Source organism: Oncorhynchus nerka, unplaced genomic scaffold (genome assembly GCF_034236695.1).
Source record: "Oncorhynchus nerka isolate Pitt River unplaced genomic scaffold, Oner_Uvic_2.0 unplaced_scaffold_888, whole genome shotgun sequence".
Lineage (NCBI taxonomy): Eukaryota > Metazoa > Chordata > Actinopteri > Salmoniformes > Salmonidae > Oncorhynchus > Oncorhynchus nerka.
In genome coordinates, this window is record NW_027040405.1 from 246,358 (window position 1) to 264,812 (window position 18,455).

Here is an 18,455-nt window from a genome sequence, read left to right on the forward strand (position 1 = left end):
AATCGCTAGCTCTCAGACCGGTAACACACTCAACAACTGCAATGTACCTCTCTATTCATGCCCCTATCTCTATGTATCTTCATACCTCCTGATAAAGAACAGAATATCATATCTTAAGTGCATTCCAAAATGTGTTTGTTTTCAAAAGACCGCCCTGAACTGATCTTATCACTTATCTTGTATATAATTATCTCTTCAGACGCTTTTCCTGTAGTTCCTCCCTCCCTCCCTCCCTCCAATGTTAAGCTCATTTTTCTGGGTGTTGGGTGCGATAGGGCCCACGATAGGGGCACGACTCTACCCGATGCCAGGGTGCGATAACGGTATCAGACCGGTCAGATGCCAAGCGTACCTCCATCCACTCCTCTCTCCCTCACTCTCTGGGCTTTCTTCTCTTTCCCTTTCTCTTTTCTTTTCATTCACTCATTTCTTATCAGTTTGGTAATGAGCATGAGATGGGTATTAAGATGGGCAGATGGGGTTTGTGAGGGTTTGTTAACAGTCTGGGCTTTCTTCCCTTTCTCTTTTCATTCATTCACTCATTCCTTATCAGTTTGGTAATGAGCATGAGATGGGTATTAAGATGGGCAGATGGGGTTTGTGAGGGTTTGTTAACAGTCTGAACGTTGAAGTTCAATAGTTTATATCTGTTTATATCAACAGTGAGCTCCTGGATCAGACGGGGTTCAAATCCGGTCTCTGGCTGGGCAACGGACATTCAGAGACTTGTCCCCGAAGCCGATTTGTTTCTCAAAATGGCACCCTGTTCCCTTGAATAGTGTCCCCTTCCCGGCTGTAGTCAAAGTAGTGCACTATGCAGGGGAACAGGGTGCCATTTGTGATGCATCCACTGATGTTGTATCATATTTCAAACTAGCTTTGACGCTGTGCAGTATCTCTCCTCAGTGTCAGACATCTGGTTTCTCCCCCGTCTGTCTGTTTATTTAACAAGGCAAGTCAGTTTTTAAGAACAAATTCTTATTTACAATGACGGCCTAGGAACAGTGGGTTAAGTGCCTTGTTCAGCGGGCAGAACGACAGATTTTTTTTAACCTCGCCAGCTCGGGGATTCTATGGGACTCCCAATCACGGGCCGGTTGTGATACAGCCTGGAATCTAATCAAGGTCTGTAGCCGACACCTTGAGCACTGAGATTCAGTGCCTTAGACCACTGCGCCACTCGGGAGCCCGTTCTGTTCTGGGCAAATTTCTACTCTGTCCTCTTTAACCTGACCACTAGATCCTCTAGAGATCTATGGACTGAATATCTGTCTGTTTTAGATGGGGAGGGGAGGGCCCTAAACACATCACTGGCCTGGAAATGCCTTTCTGGACACACGTGACCCTAATATCAGAGGTTATTTACAGTGAAAGTACTCACCTAACCCCTTTTCACTTATTTCACATTTTATTGTGTTATAATCCTCGATTCAAAATAAATACAAATCTCACCCATCTACACACAATACCACGTCAAAGTAAAGTCATCTTTGAGATGATCAAAGTCCACCTGTGGCCAATTCAGTTGTTTGGACATAATTTAGAAAGAAACACACCTGTCTAGGCGGTGGCCCGTTCCTGTAGGTTCATGCTCTACAACATACGCAGAGTACGACCCTGCCTCACACAGGAAGCGGCGCAGGTCCTAATCCAGGCACTTGTCATCTCCCGTCTGGATTACTGCAACTCGCTGTTGGCTGGGCTCCCTGCCTGTGCCATTAAACCCCTACAACTCATCCAGAACGCCGCAGCCCGTCTGGTGTTCAACCTTCCCAAGTTCTCTCACGTCACCCCGCTCCTCTGCTCTCTCCACTGGCTTCCAGTTGAAGCTCGCATCCGCTACAAGACCATGGTGCTTGCCTACGGAGCTGTGAGGGGAACGGCACCTCAGTACCTCCAGGCTCTGATCAGGCCCTACACCCAAACAAGGGCACTGCGTTCATCCACCTCTGGCCTGCTCGCCTCCCTACCACTGAGGAAGTACAGTTCCCGCTCAGCCCAGTCAAAACTGTTCGCTGCTCTGGCCCCCCAATGGTGGAACAAACTCCCTCACGACGCCAGGACAGCGGAGTCAATCACCACCTTCTGGAGACACCTGAAACCCCACCTCTTTAAGGAATACCTAGGATAGGATAAAGTCATCCCTCTCACCCCCTTAAAAGATTTAGATGCACTACTGTTCCACTGGATGTCATAAGGTGAATGCACCAATTTGTAAGTCGCTCTGGATAAGAGCGTCTGCTAAATGACTTAAATGTAAATGTAAATAAAAGGTCCCACAGTTGACAGAGCAGGAACTATACCATGAAGTCCAAAGAACTGTCCGTAGATCTCTGAGATTGTGATGAGGCATATATCTAGGGAAGGGTATAAAACCATTTCTAGAGTGATGAAAGTTTCCAAGAGCACGGCGGTCTACATCATTTGGAAATTGTTAAAATATATACCCAGACTCTTCCTAGAGTTGGCCTTCCGGCCAAACTGAGCAACCGGGCAGGAAAGATCTTGGTCAGGGAGGTGACCAAGAACCCAATGGCCACTCTGACAGAACTACAGAGTTCCTTGGCTGAGATGGGAGAACCTGCCAGAAGGACAACTGTCTCTATAGCACTTCACCAATCTGAGATGTATGGGAGAGTGGCCAGACAGAAGACGCTCCTGAGAAAAAGAGACATGACAGCCCGACAAGTAGTGTGTAAGAGAAAACATGTAAAAGACTCTGAGAGCATCAGAGTCCTGAATTCAAAGTGTCTGGAAAAAAACTGGGCACAGCGCAACACCTATCTAACACCAGCCCTACCGTGAAGCATGGTGTCAGCATCATGCTATGGGGATGCTTTTCAGCGTCAGGGACTGCGAGACTGGTAAAGATAGAGGAAACAATGAATGGAGCCAGATACAGGCAAATCCTTGATGAGAACCTGCTTCAGAGAGCAGACGACCTTAGACAAGCATTTCGCTACACTCGCATTAACATCTGCTAACCATGTGTATGTGACAAATAAAATTAGATTTGATTTGATTTGGGGTGAAGATTTACATTCCTACAGGACAATGACTCCAAGCATTCAGCCAAATCAACGCTGGAATGGTTTCAGAACAAGAATGTGAAAGTCCTTGAGTGGCCCAGCCAAAGTCCAGACCTGAATCACATTGAAAATCTGTGGAAAGACTTGAAGATTGCTGTTCACCGCCGCTCCCCATCTAACTTAACAGAGTTGAAAAAATCTACAAAGAAGAATGGAAGAAAATGCCCAAATCCAGATGTGCAAAGTTGATTCAGACAAAGTATTGACTATGTAAATGAGATATTCCTGTATTTCATGTTCAATGCACAATCAAGAGCATCGTCAACCCCTCAACCGGCAAAGGCTCTCCAGAGGGTAGTGAGGTCTGCACAACACATCACCGGGGGGAAACTACCTGCCCTCCAGGACCACCCGATGTCACAGGAAGGCCAAAAAGATAATCAAGGACAACAACCACCCGAGCCGCTAACTGTTCACCCCGCTGTCATCCAGAAGGCGAGGTCAGTACAGGTGCATCAAAGCAGGGACCGAGAGACTAAAAAACAGCTTCTATCTCAAGGCCATCAGACTGTAAAACAGCCAACACTAACATAGAGAGGCTGCTGCCAACACACTGACTCAAATCTCAAGGTCACTTTAATACATGGACTTAATAAAGGTGTCACTAGTCACTTTAAATAACACCACTTTAATAATGTTTACATATCCTACATTACTCATGTATATATGTAGTGTATTCTATACCATCTACTGCATCTTGCCTATGCCGCACGGCCATCGCTCATCCATATATCTTTATGTACATATTCTCATTCACCCCTTTACATTTGTGTGTATAAGGTAGTTGTTGTGAATATGTTAGATTACTTAGATTACTGACTGCACTGTCATAACGAGAAACACAAGCATTTCGCTACGCTGTGTGGGTGGACCAATTCAGTATGTGAACAATAACATCTGCTAACCATGTGTATGTGACCAATAACATCTGCTAACCATGTGACCAATAACATCTCCTAACCATGTGTATGTGACCAATAACATCTGCTAACCATCTGGGTTGGCGCCCCCCCTTGGGTTGTGCCGTGGCAGAGATCTTTGTGGGCTATACTCAGCCTTGTCTCAGGATGGTAAGTTAGTGGTTGAAGATATCCCTCTAGTGGTGTGGGGGCTGTGCTTTGGCAAAGTGGGTGGGGTTATATCCTTCCTGTTTGGCCCTGTCCGGGAGTCTCCTCGGATGGGGCCACAGTGTCTCCTGACCACTCCTGTCTCAGCCTCCAGGGGGGCTAGGGTCAGTTTGTTATATCTGGAGTACTTCTCCTGTCCTATTCGGTGTCCTGTGTGAATTTAAGTGTGCTCTCTCTAATTCTCTCTTTCTCTCTCTCTCTCGGAGAACCTGAGCCCTAGGACCATGCCTCAGGACTACCTGACATGATGACTCCTTGCTGTCCCCAGTCCACCTGGCCGTGCTGCTGCTCCAGTTTCAACTGTTCTGCCTTATTATTATTGGACCATGCTGGTCATTTATAAACATTTGAACATCTTGGCCATGTTCTGTTATAATCTCCACCCGGCACAGCCAGAAGAGGACTGGCCACCCCTCATAGCCTGGTTCCTCTCTAGGTTTCTTCCTAGGTTCTGGCCTTTCTAGGGAGTTTTTAGCCACCGTGCTTCTAACACCTGCATTGCTTGCTGTTTGGGGTTTTAGGCTGGGTTTCTGTACAGCACTTTGAGATATCAGCTGATGTACGAAGGGCTATATAAATACATTTGATTTGATGATTTGATCTGCTAACCATGTGTATGTGACCAATAACATCTGCTAACCATGTGACCATTAACATCTGCTAACCATGTGACCAATAACATCTGCTAACCATGTGACCATTAACATCTGCTAACCATGTGACCATTAACATCTGCTAACCATGTGTATGTGACCAATAACATCTGCTAACCATGTGACCATTAACATCTGCTAACCATGTGTATGTGACCAATAACATCTGCTAACCATGTGACCAATAACATCTGCTAACCATGTGACCAATAACATCTGCTAACCATGTGTATGTGACCAATAACATCTGCTAACCATGTGTATGTGACCAATAACATCTGCTAACCATGTGTATGTGACCAATAACATCTGATAACCATGTGTATGTGACCAATAACATCTGCTAACCATGTGTATGTGACCAATAACATCTGCTAACCATGTGTATGTGACCAATAACATCTGCTAACCATGTGTATGTGACCAATAACATCTGCTAACCATGTGTATGTGACCAATAACATCTGCTAACCATGTGTATGTGACCAATAACATCTGCTAACCATGTGTATGTGACCAATAACATCTGCTAACCATGTGTATGTGACCAATAACATATGCTAACCATGTGTATGTGACCAATAACATCTGCTAACCATGTGTATGTGACCAATAACATCTGCTAACCATGTGTATGTGACCAATAACATCTGCTAACCATGTGTATGTGACCAATAACATCTGCTAACCATGTGTACGTGACCAATAACATCTGCTAACCATGTGACCAATAACATCTGTTAACCATGTGTATGTGACCAATAACATCTGCTAACCATGTGACCAATAACATCTGCTAACCATGTGACCAATAACATCTGCTAACCATGTGACCAATAACATCTGCTAACCATGTGACCAATAACATCTGCTAACCATGTGACCAATAACATCTGCTAACCATGTGACCAATAACATCTGCTAACCATGTGTATGTGACCAATAAAATGGGATTTGATTAGAATACTTTTGCAAAAAATTCTAAAAACACGTTTTCACTTTGTCAATATGGGGTATTGTGTGTAGATGGGTAAGACTTTAAAAAACAAACATTTTAAACCATTTTGAATTCAGGCTGTAACACGACAAAATGTGGAGTCAAGAGGAATGAATACTTTGTGAGTGAACTGTAAATAAACAGGGGGGAGAGAAAGAGAGACTGGTATGAGGAGAGTGTTCATCAGACACGCCTGTGAACAGAAGGCTATGAAGCCAGGGGTCACAGGTCAAAAGGAAGCAGATGGAGTGACATGGAGAGAAGGAGGAGAGAGGTTGGCTCTCACTTCCAAACAAAAAGGTTTACAGTGTGTGTTCTAGTTTCTTTTTTTTACTGGCTGTGAAATCTATCTGTACCTCTTAATAAAAAACCTCTCCATCTCACTAATAAACCTGTTTCCCTGAAGTCTAGCGCATGTGGGGAGGTTTGACTGGAAGAGACATAGAGTATGTCTACTGGTCTAATATAGAGACAGGGAATTCAAATGTGGCCAAACACTGACTAACATAGAAGTTGATGCTATCATTCAGAGGTGAACTAGTGTCTCTCTCTCACACATGTCCCAGGAACATCCGTGCAGAGGAAGCCTATGGACACTGCAGTAAGTCAGACAAGCATTCATCATATACCCCTCCTCCAAGATAAATACTGAGGGACCATACCCCTCTCCTCCAAGATAAATACTGAGGGACCATACCCCTCTCCTCTCAGATAAATACTGAGACCATACCCCTCTCCTCTCAGATAAATACTGAGGGACCATACCCCTCTCCTCTCAGATAAATACTGAGGTACCATACCCCTTCTCCAAGATAAATACTGAGGGACCATACCCCTCTCCTCTCAGATAAATACTGAGACCATACCCCTCTCCTCCAAGATAAATACTGAGGGACCATACCCCTCTCCTCTCAGATAAATACTGAGGTACCATACCCCTCTCCACTCAGATAAATACTGAGACCATACCCCTCTCCTCTCAGATAAATACTGAGAACATACCCCTCTCCTCTCAGATAAATACTGAGGGACCATACCCCTCTCCTCTCAGATAAATACTGAGGGACTATACCCCTCTCCTCTCAGATAAATACTGAGGTACCATACCCCTCTCCTCTCAGATAAATACTGAGGTACCATACCCCTCTCCTCTCAGATAAATACTGAGGGACCATACCCCTCTCCTCTCAGATAAATACTGAGACCATACCCCTCTCCTCTCAGATAAATACTGAGACCATACCCCTCTCCTCTCAGATAAATACTGAGGTACCATACCCCTCTCCTCTCAGATAAATACTGAGGTACCATACCCCTCTCCTCTCAGATAAATACTGAGGGACTATACCCCTCTCCTCTCAGATAAATACTGAGGGACCATACCCCTCTCCTCTCAGATAAATACTGAGACCATACCCCTCTCCTCTCAGATAAATACTGAGGGACTATACCCCTCTCCTCTCAGATAAATACATAGGGACCATACCCCTCTCCTCTCAGATAAATACTGAGGGACCATACCCCTCTCCTCTCAGATAAATACTGAGGGACTATACCCCTCTCCTCTCAGATAAATACTGAGGTACCATACCCCTCTCCTCTCAGATAAATACTGAGGGACCATACCCCTCTCCTCTCAGATAAATACTGAGACCATACCCCTCTCCTCTCAGATAAATACTGAGACCATACCCCTCTCCTCTCAGATAAATACTGAGACCATACCCTCTCCTCTCAGATAAATACTGAGGACCATACCCCTCTCCTCTCAGATAAATACTGAGACCATACCCCTCTCCTCTCAGATAAATACTGAGGACCATACCCCTCTCCTCTCAGATAAATACTGAGACCATACCCCTCTCCTCTCAGATAAATACTGAGACCATACCCCTCTCCTCCAAGATAAATACTGAGGGACCATACCCCTCTCCTCTCAGATAAATACTGAGGGATCATACCCCTCTCCTCTCAGATAAATACTGAGGGACCATACCCCTCTCCTCTCAGATAAATACTGAGGGATCATACCCCTCTCCTCTCAGATAAATACTGAGACCATACCCCTATCCTCCAAGATAAATACTGAGGGACAATACCCCTCTCCTCTCAGATAAATACTGAGGTACCATACCCCTCTCCTCTCAGATAAATACTGAGACCATACCCCTCTCCTCTCAGATAAATACTGAGACCATATCCCTCTCCTCTCAGATAAATACTGAGACCATACCCCTCTCCTCTCAGATAAATACTGAGGTACCATACCCCTCTCCTCTCAGATAAATACTGAGGGACCATACCCCTCTCCTCTCAGATAAATACTGAGGGACCATACCCCTCTCCTCTCAGATAAATACTGAGACCATACCCCTCTCCTCTCAGATAAATACTGAGGGACTATACCCCTCTCCTCTCAGATAAATACATAGGGACCATACCCCTCTCCTCTCAGATAAATACTGAGGGACCATACCCCTCTCCTCTCAGATAAATACTGAGGGACTATACCCCTCTCCTCTCAGATAAATACTGAGGTACCATACCCCTCTCCTCTCAGATAAATACTGAGGGACCATACCCCTCTCCTCTCAGATAAATACTGAGACCATACCCCTCTCCTCTCAGATAAATACTGAGACCATACCCCTCTCCTCTCAGATAAATACTGAGACCATACCCCTCTCCTCTCAGATAAATACTGAGGGACCATACCCCTCTCCTCTCAGATAAATACTGAGACCATACCCCTCTCCTCTCAGATAAATACTGAGGGACCATACCCCTCTCCTCTCAGATAAATACTGAGACCATACCCCTCTCCTCTCAGATAAATACTGAGACCATACCCCTCTCCTCCAAGATAAATACTGAGGGACCATACCCCTCTCCTCTCAGATAAATACTGAGGGATCATACCCCTCTCCTCTCAGATAAATACTGAGGGACCATACCCCTCTCCTCTCAGATAAATACTGAGGGATCATACCCCTCTCCTCTCAGATAAATACTGAGACCATACCCCTATCCTCCAAGATAAATACTGAGGGACAATACCCCTCTCCTCTCAGATAAATACTGTGGTACCATACCCCTCTCCTCTCAGATAAATACTGAGACCATACCCCTCTCCTCTCAGATAAATACTGAGACCATACCCCTCTCCTCTCAGATAAATACTGAGACCATACCCCTCTCCTCTCAGATAAATACTGAGGTACCATACCCCTCTCCTCTCAGATAAATACTGAGGGACCATACCCCTCTCCTCTCAGATAAATACTGAGGGACCATACCCCTCTCCTCTCAGATAAATACTGAGGGACCATACCCCTCTCCTCTCAGATAAATACTGAGACCATTCCCCTATCCTCCAAGATAAATACTGAGGGACCATACCCCTCTCCTCTCAGATAAATACTGAGACCATACCCCTCTCCTCTCAGATAAATACTGAGACCATACCCCTCTCCTCTCAGATAAATACTGAGACCATACCCCTATCCTCCAAGATAAATACTGAGGGACCATACCCCTCTCCTCTCAGATAAATACTGAGACCATACCCCTCTCCTCTAAGATAAATACTGAGGGACCATACCCCTCTCCTCTCAGATAAATACTGAGACCATACCCCTCTCCTCTCAGATAAATACTGAGGGACCATACCCCTCTCCTCCAAGATAAATACTGAGACCATACCCCTCTCCTCTCAGATAAATACTGAGGGACCATACCCCTCTCCTCCAAGATAAATACTGAGGTACCATACCCCTCTCCTCCAAGATAAATACTGAGGGACCATACCCCTCTCCTCTCAGATACATACTGAGGTACCATACCCCTCTCCTCTCAGATAAATACTGAGACCATACCCCTCTCCTCTCAGATAAATACTGAGGGACCATACCCCTCTCCTCTCAGATAAATACTGAGACCATACCCCTCTCCTCTCAGATAAATACTGAGACCATACCCCTCTCCTCTCAGATAAATACTGAGACCATACCCCTATCCTCCAAGATAAATACTGAGGGACCATACCCCTCTCCTCTCAGATAAATACTGAGACCATACCCCTCTCCTCTCAGATAAATACTGAGACCATACCCCTCTCCTCTCAGATAAATACTGAGACCATACCCCTATCCTCCAAGATAAATACTGAGGGACCATACCCCTCTCCTCTCAGATAAATACTGAGACCATACCCCTCTCCTCCAAGATAAATACTGAGGGACCATACCCCTCTCCTCTCAGATAAATACTGAGACCATACCCCTCTCCTCTCAGATAAATACTGAGGGACCATACCCCTCTCCTCCAAGATAAATACTGAGACCATACCCCTCTCCTCTCAGATAAATACTGAGGGACCATACCCCTCTCCTCCAAGATAAATACTGAGGTACCATACCCCTCTCCTCCAAGATAAATACTGAGGGACCATACCCCTCTCCTCTCAGATACATACTGAGGTACCATACCCCTCTCCTCTCAGATAAATACTGAGACCATACCCCTCTCCTCTCAGATAAATACTGAGGGACCATACCCCTCTCCTCTCAGATAAATACTGAGACCATACCCCTCTCCTCTCAGATAAATACTGAGACCATACCCCTCTCCTCTCAGATAAATACTGAGGTACCATACCCCTCTCCTCTCAGATAAATACTGAGGTACCATACCCCTCTCCTCTCAGATAAATACTGAGGGACCATACCCCTCTCCTCTCAGATAAATACTGAGGTACCATACCCCTCTCCTCTCAGATAAATACTGAGACCATACCCCTCTCCTCTCAGATAAACACTGAGGGACTATACCCCTCTCCTCTCAGATAAATACTGAGACCATACCCCTCTCCTCTCAGATAAATACTGAGGGACCATACCCCTCTCCTCTCAGATAAATACTGAGGGACCATACCCCTCTCCTCTCAGATAAATACATGCTGAATAGACAGTAGAGCAGTGTTTGACCTGTCCCACTCTGTGTAAATGGAGCTACCAAGTTATAGAACAGACAGACAGACAAATGGAAAAACAGACAACGAGCCAGCCATGAAAACAGTCAAACAGTCAGTCAGATAGACAAACAGACAGATGGTCAGACAGACGGACAGGTAAGGGCCAGGTTGTCAGGGTAAAGGACAGATACGGGCCAGGTTATCAGGGTAAAGGACAGGTAAGGGTCAGGGTAAAGGACAGGTAAGGGCCAGGTTGTCAGCGTAAAGGACAGGTAAGGGCCAGGTTGTCAGGATAAAGGACAGGTAAGGGCCAGGTTGTGTGGGTAAAGGATAGGCAGGGTAAAGGATAGGTAAGGGCCAGGTTGTCAGGGTAAAGTATAGGTCAGGGCCAGGTTGTCAGGGTAAAGGACAGGTCAGGGCCAGGTTGTCAGGGTAAAGGAAAGGTAAGGGCCAGGTTGTCAGGGTAAAGGACAGGTAAGGGCCAGGTTGTCAGGGTAAAGGACAGGTAAGGGCGAGGTGGTCAGGGTAAAGGACAGGTAAGGGCGAGGTGGTCAGGGTAAAGGACAGGTAAGGGCGAGGTGGCCAGTGTAAAGGACAGGTAAGGGTGAGTTGGTCAGGGTAAAGGACAGGTAAGGGTGAGTTGGTCAGGGTAAAGGACAGGTAAGGGTGAGTTGGTCAGGGTAAAGGACAGGTAAGAGCCAGGTAATCCCAGTAAAGTACAGGTAAGGGCCAGGTGGCCAAGGTAAAGCATAGGTAAGGACCAGGTAGTCAGAGAATAGGACAGGTAAAGGCCAGGTAGTCAGGGTAATGGACAGGTTAGGGCCAGGTATTCAGAGTAAATAGTAAAGGACAGGTTAGGGCCAGGTATTCAGGGTAATGGACAGGTTAGGGCCAAGTATGCAGACTAAAGAGTAAAGGACAGGTTAAGGGCAGGTATTCAGAGTAAAGAGTAAAGGACAGGTTAGGGCCAGGTATTCAGGGTAAAGGACAGGTTAGGGCCAGGTATTCAGAGTAAAGAGTAAAGGACAGGTTAGGGCCAGGTATTCAGAGTAAAGAGTAAAGGACAGGTTAGGGCCAAGTATTCAGAGTAAAGAGTAAAGGACAGGTTAGGGGCAGGTATTCAGAGTAAATAGTAAAGGACAGGTTAGGGCCAGGTATTCAGAGTAAAGAGTAAAGGACAGGTTAGGGCCAGGTATTCAGAGTAAAGAGTAAAGGACAGGTTAGGGCCAGGTATTCAGGGTAATGGACAGGTTAGAGCCAGATATTCAGGGTAATGGTCAGGTTAGGGCCAGGTATTCAGGGTAATGGACAGGTTAGGGCCAGGTATCCAGGGTAATGGATAGGTTAGGGCCAGGTATTCAGAGTAAAGGACAGGTTAGGGCCAGGTATTCAGAGTAAAGGACAGGTTAGGGCCATGTATTCAGAGTAAAGAGTAAAGAACATGTAAATATTTACCTTGCACACCTAGAGCAGATGTTGAGTGTGACCTTGGCCTGGGGTTCTGGGCAGTAGGAGCTACGACCCTGGCTGAACTTACTGCCTGACGGAGCCAGCCCTGTTACCCCCTCCATACGCAGGTCATCTAGGTCCTCTGGAAAGGGAGAAGGAGAGGGAGTAAGTGGAGGAGAGTGGACGAGAGAGAGGAGGAGACAGAGAAGGGGACAGAAGGGGAGACGTAGGAGGAGAGTGGAGGAGAAAGAGGAGGAGAGAGGAAGTGACAGAGGAGGAGAAAGAGGAGGAGAGTGAAGGAGGAGAGAGGAAGTGACAGAGGAGGAGACAGAGGAGGAGAGTGAAGGAGGAGAGAGGAAGTGACAGAGGAGGAGACAGAGGAGGAGAGTGAAGGAGGAGAGAGGAAGTGACAGAGGAGGAGGCTGGAGGACACAGAGGAGGAGACAGAGGGGGAGACAGAGAAGGAAGAGGAAGAGAGGGAGAGAGAGAGATTGGGCACAGAGGCATATGGTTTCAAGGGGCCTCCCCAATGAACCCGGAAAGTTAGATTGGCAAACAGTATGTGTTTCTGTACCCTACAGTGTGTCTGTGTGCCCACAGTGCCAGGGCGTATGTGTCTGTGTATGTACCCTACAGTGTGTTACTGTACACTACAGTGTGTTACTGTACACTACAGTGTGTTACTGTACCCTACAGTGTGTTACTGTACACTACAGTGTGTTACTGTACCCTACAGTGTGTTACTGTACACTACAGTGTGTTTCTGTACCCTACAGTGTGGTTCTGTACACTACAGTGTGTTACTGTACCCTACAGTGTGTTACTGTACACTACAGTGTGTTACTGTACCCTACAGTGTGGTACTGTACACTACAGTGTGTTACTGTACCCTACAGTGTGTTACTGTACCCTACAGTGTGGTTCTGTACACTACAGTGTGTTACTGTACCCTACAGTGTGTTACTGTACCCTACAGTGTGGTTCTGTACACTACAGTGTGTTACTGTACCCTACAGTGTGTTACTGTGTTACTGTACCCTACAGTGTTTTACTGTGTTACTGTACCCTACAGTGTGTTACTGTACCCTACAGTGTGGTTCTGTACACTACAGTGTGTTACTGTACCCTACAGTGTGTTACTGTACCCTACAGTGTGGTTCTGTACACTACAGTGTGTTACTGTACCCTACAGTGTGTTACTGTGTTACTGTACCCTACAGTGTTTTACTGTGTTACTGTACCCTACAGTGTGTTACTGTGTTACTGTACCCTACAGTGTGTTACTGTGTTACTGTACCCTACAGTGTGTTACTGTGTTACTGTACCCTACAGTGTGTTACTGTACCCTACAGTGTGTTACTGTGTTACTGTACCCTACAGTGTGTTACTGGGTTACTGTACCCTGCAGTGTGTTACTGTGTTACTGTACCCTACAGTGTGTTACTGTGTTACTGTACCCTACAGTGTTTTACTGTACCCTACAGTGTGTCTCTGTACACTACAGTGTTTTACTGTACACTACAGTGTGTTACTGTACCCTACAGTGTGTTACTGTACACTACAGTGTGTCTCTGTACCCTACAGTGTGTCTCTGTACACTACAGTGTGTTACTGTACACTACAGTGTGTTACTGTACACTACAGTGTGTTACTGTACACTACAGTGTGTCTCTGTACCCTACAGTGTGTCTCTGTACACTACAGTGTGTCTCTGTACCCTACAGTGTGTCTCTGTACACTACAGTGTGTTACTGTACACTACAGTGTGTCTCTGTACACTACAGTGTGTTACTGTGTTACTGTACCCTACAGTGTGTTACTGTGTTACTGTACCCTACAGTGTTTTACTGTACCCTACAGTGTGTCTCTGTACACTACAGTGTTTTACTGTACACTACAGTGTGTTACTGTACCCTACAGTGTGTTACTGTACACTACAGTGTGTCTCTGTACCCTACAGTGTGTCTCTGTACACTACAGTGTGTTACTGTACACTACAGTGTGTTACTGTACACTACAGTGTGTCTCTGTACCCTACAGTGTGTCTCTGTACACTACAGTGTGTCTCTGTACCCTACAGTGTGTCTCTGTACACTACAGTGTGTTACTGTACACTACAGTGTGTTACTGTACACTACAGTAATGACCTTCATGTCTTAAAGTAATGATGGATAGTAATTTCTCTTTGCTTATTTGAGCTGTTCTTGCCATAATATGGACTTGGTCTTTTATCAAATAAGGCTATCTTCTGTGCTATCACCACTACCTTGTCACAACACAACTGATTGGCTCAAATGCATTAAGGAAAGAAATTCTACAAATTAACTTTTTTAACAAGGCACACCTGTTAATTGAAATGCATGGCATGCCCTACTGAAAACACCATGGAAACAGGAGAATTCAAACAAGACAGTGGCTGCTATTCCATCACTGGCCACTAGAGGTCATAGTAACCTCATACACACAAGTTTTAAAGTTTATTCGCAACATGCACAGGATACAACTGGTGTTAAGCAGTACAGTGAAGTTCTGACCTTGAGAGCTTTTTGGTAACAATGCAGTGATAATAACAATAATAATATTATAGTAATAATAATAATAATAATAATAATAATAATAATAATAATAATAATAATAATAATAATAACAATAATAATAATAATAATAATAATAATAATAACAATAATAATAATAATAATAACAATAATAATAATAATAATAATAATAATAATAATAATAATAATAATAATAATAATAATAATAATAATAACAATAATAATAATAATAATAATAATAATAACAATAATAATAATAATAATAATAATAATAATAATAATAATAATAATAACAATAATAATAATAATAATAACAATAATAATAATAATATAGAGATGGCCGCCTCGCTTCGCGTTCCTAGGAAACTATGCAGTTTTTTGTTTTTTTACGTGTTATTTCTTACATTAGTACCCCAGGTCATCTTAGGTTTCATTACATACAGTCGAGAAGAACTACTGAATATAAGATCAGCGTCAACTCACCATCAGTACGACCAAGAATATGTTTTCCGCGACGCGGATCCTGTGTTCTGCCTTACAAACAGGACAACGGAATGGATCGCATGCAGCGACCCAAGAAAACGACTCCGAAAAAGAGGGAAACGTAGCGGTCTTCTGGTCAGACTCCGGACAAGGGCACATCGCGCACCACTCCCCAGCATTCTTCTTGCCAATGTCCAGTCTCTTGACAACAAGGTTGATGAAATCCGAGCAAGGGTAGCATTCCAGAGGGACATCAGAGACTGCAATGTTCTCTGCTTCACGGAAACATGGCTTACTGGGAAGACGCTATCCGGTGCGGTGCAGCCAACGGGTTTCTCCACGCATCGCGCCGACAGAAACAAACATCTTTCTGGTAAGAAGAGCGGCGGGGCGTATGCCTCATGACTAACGAGACATGGTGTGATGAAGGAAACATACAGGAACTCAAATCCTTCTGTTCACCTGATTTAGAATTCCTCACAATCAAATGTAGACCGCATTATCTTCCAAGAGAATTCTCTTCGATTATAATCACAGCCGTATATATCCCCCAAGCAGACACATCGATGGCTCTGAACGAACTTTATTTAACTCTTTGCAAACTGGAAACCATTTATCCGGAGGCTGCATTCATTGTAGCTGGGGATTTTAACAAAGCTAATCTGAAAACAAGACTCCCTAAATTTTATCAGCATATCGATTGCGCAACCAGGGGTGGTAAAACCTTGGATCATTGTTACTCTAACTTCCGCGACGCATATAAGGCCCTGCCCCGCCCCCTTTCGGAAAAGCTGACCACGACTCCATTTTGTTGATCCCTGCCTACAGGCAGAAACTTAAACAAGAGGCTCCCACGCTGAGGTCTGTCCAACGCTGGTCAGACCAAGCTGACTCCACACTCCAAGACTGCTTCCATCACGTGGACTGGGACATGTTTCGTATTGCGTCAGATGAAAATATTGACGAATACGCTGATTCGGTGTGCGAGTTCATTAGAACGTGCGTCGAAGATGTCGTTCCCATAGCAACAATAAAAACATTCCCAAACCAGAAACCGTGGATTGATGGCAGCATTCGCGTGAAACTGAAAGCACGAACCACTGCTTTTAATCAGGGCAAGGTGTCTGGTAACATGTCCGAATATAAACAATGCAGCTATTCCCTCCGCAAGGCTATTAAACAAGCTAAGCGTCAGTACAGAGACAAAGTGGAATCTCAATTCAATGGCTCAGACACAAGAGGCATGTGGCAGGGTCTACAGTCAATCACGGACTACAAGAAGAAACCCAGCCCAGTCACGGACCAGGATGTCTTGCTCCCAGGCAGACTAAATAACTTTTTGCCCGCTTTGAGGACAATACAGTGCCACTGACACGGCCTGCAACGAAAACATGCGGTCTCTCCTTCACTGCAGCCGAGGTGAGTAAGACATTTAAACGTGTTAACCCTCGCAAGGCTGCAGGCCCAGACGGCATCCCCAGCCGCGCCCTCAGAGTATGCGCAGACCAGCTGGCCGGTGTGTTTACGGACATATTCAATCAATCCCTATACCAGTCTGCTGTTCCCACATGCTTCAAGAGGGCCACCATTGTTCCTGTTCCCAAGAAAGCTAAGGTAACTGAGCTAAACGACTACCGCCCGTAGCACTCACTTCCGTCATCATGAAGTGCTTTGAGAGACTAGTCAAGGACCATATCACCTCCACCCTACCTGACACCCTAGACCCACTCCAATTTGCTTACCGCCCAAATAGGTCCACAGACGATGCAATCTCAACCACACTGCACACTGCCCTAACCCACCTGGACAAGAGGAATACCTATGTGAGAATGCTGTTCATCGACTACAGCTCGGCATTCAACACCATAGTACCCTCCAAGCTCGTCATCAAGCTCGAGACCCTGGGTCTCGACCCCGCCCTGTGCAACTGGGTACTGGACTTCCTGACGGGCCGCCCCCAGGTGGTGAGGGTAGGCAACAACATCTCCTCCCCGCTGATCCTCAACACTGGCGGCCCCACAAGGGTGCGTTCTGAGCCCTCTCCTGTACTCCCTGTTCACCCACGACTGCGTGGCCACGCACGCTCCAACTCAATCATCAAGTTTGCGGACGACACAACAGTGGTAGGCTTGATTACCAACAACGACGAGACGGCCTACAGGGAGGTGAGGGCCCTCGGAGTGTGGTGTCAGGAAAATAACCTCACACTCAACGTCAACAAAACTAAGGAGATGATTGTGGACTTCAGGAAACAGCAGAGGGAACACCCCCCTATCCACATCGATGGAACAGTAGTGGAGAGGGTAGCAAGTTTTAAGTTCCTCGGCATACACATCACAGACAAACTGAATTGGTCCACTCACACTGACAGCGTCGTGAAGAAGGCGCAGCAGCGCCTCTTCAACCTCAGGAGGCTGAAGAAATTCGGCTTGTCACCAAAAGCACTCACAAACTTCTACAGATGCACAATCGAGAGCATCCTGGCGGGCTGTATCACCGCCTGGTACGGCAACTGCTCCGCCCTCAACCGTAAGGCTCTCCAGAGGGTAGTGAGGTCTGCACAACGCATCACCGGGGGCAAACTACCTGCCCTCCAGGACACCTACACCACCCGATGTTACAGGAAGGCCATAAAGATCATCAAGGACATCAACCACCCGAACCACTGCCTGTTCACCCCGCTATCATCCAGAAGGCGAGGTCAGTACAGGTGCATCAAAGCTGGGACTGAGAGACTGAAAAACAGCTTCTATCTCAAGGCTATCAGACTGTTAAACAGCCACCATTGAGTGGCTGCTGCCAACACACTGTCATTGACACTGACCCAACTCCAGCCACTTTAATAATGGGAATTGATGGGAAATGATGTAAATATATCACTAGCCACTTTAAACAATGCTACCTTATATAATGTTACTTACCCTACATTATTCATCTCATATGCATACGTATATACTGTACTCTACATCATCGACTGCATCCTTATGTAATACATGTATCACTAGCCACTTTAACTATGCCACTTTGTTTACTTTGTCTACATACTCATCTCATATGTATATACTGTACTCGATACCATCTACTGTATGCTGCTCTGTACCATCACTCACTCATATATCCTTATGTACAT

At 45.5% G+C, this 18,455-nt stretch overlaps 1 pseudogene; it reads right to left on the bottom strand.

The window, feature by feature from the left end:
• The window catches only part of LOC115124436 (uncharacterized protein C8orf34 homolog), a 71,514-nt pseudogene extending 59,085 nt beyond the window's left edge, over positions 1–12,429 (bottom strand).
• Positions 12,430–18,455: the final 6,026 nt, after the last annotated feature.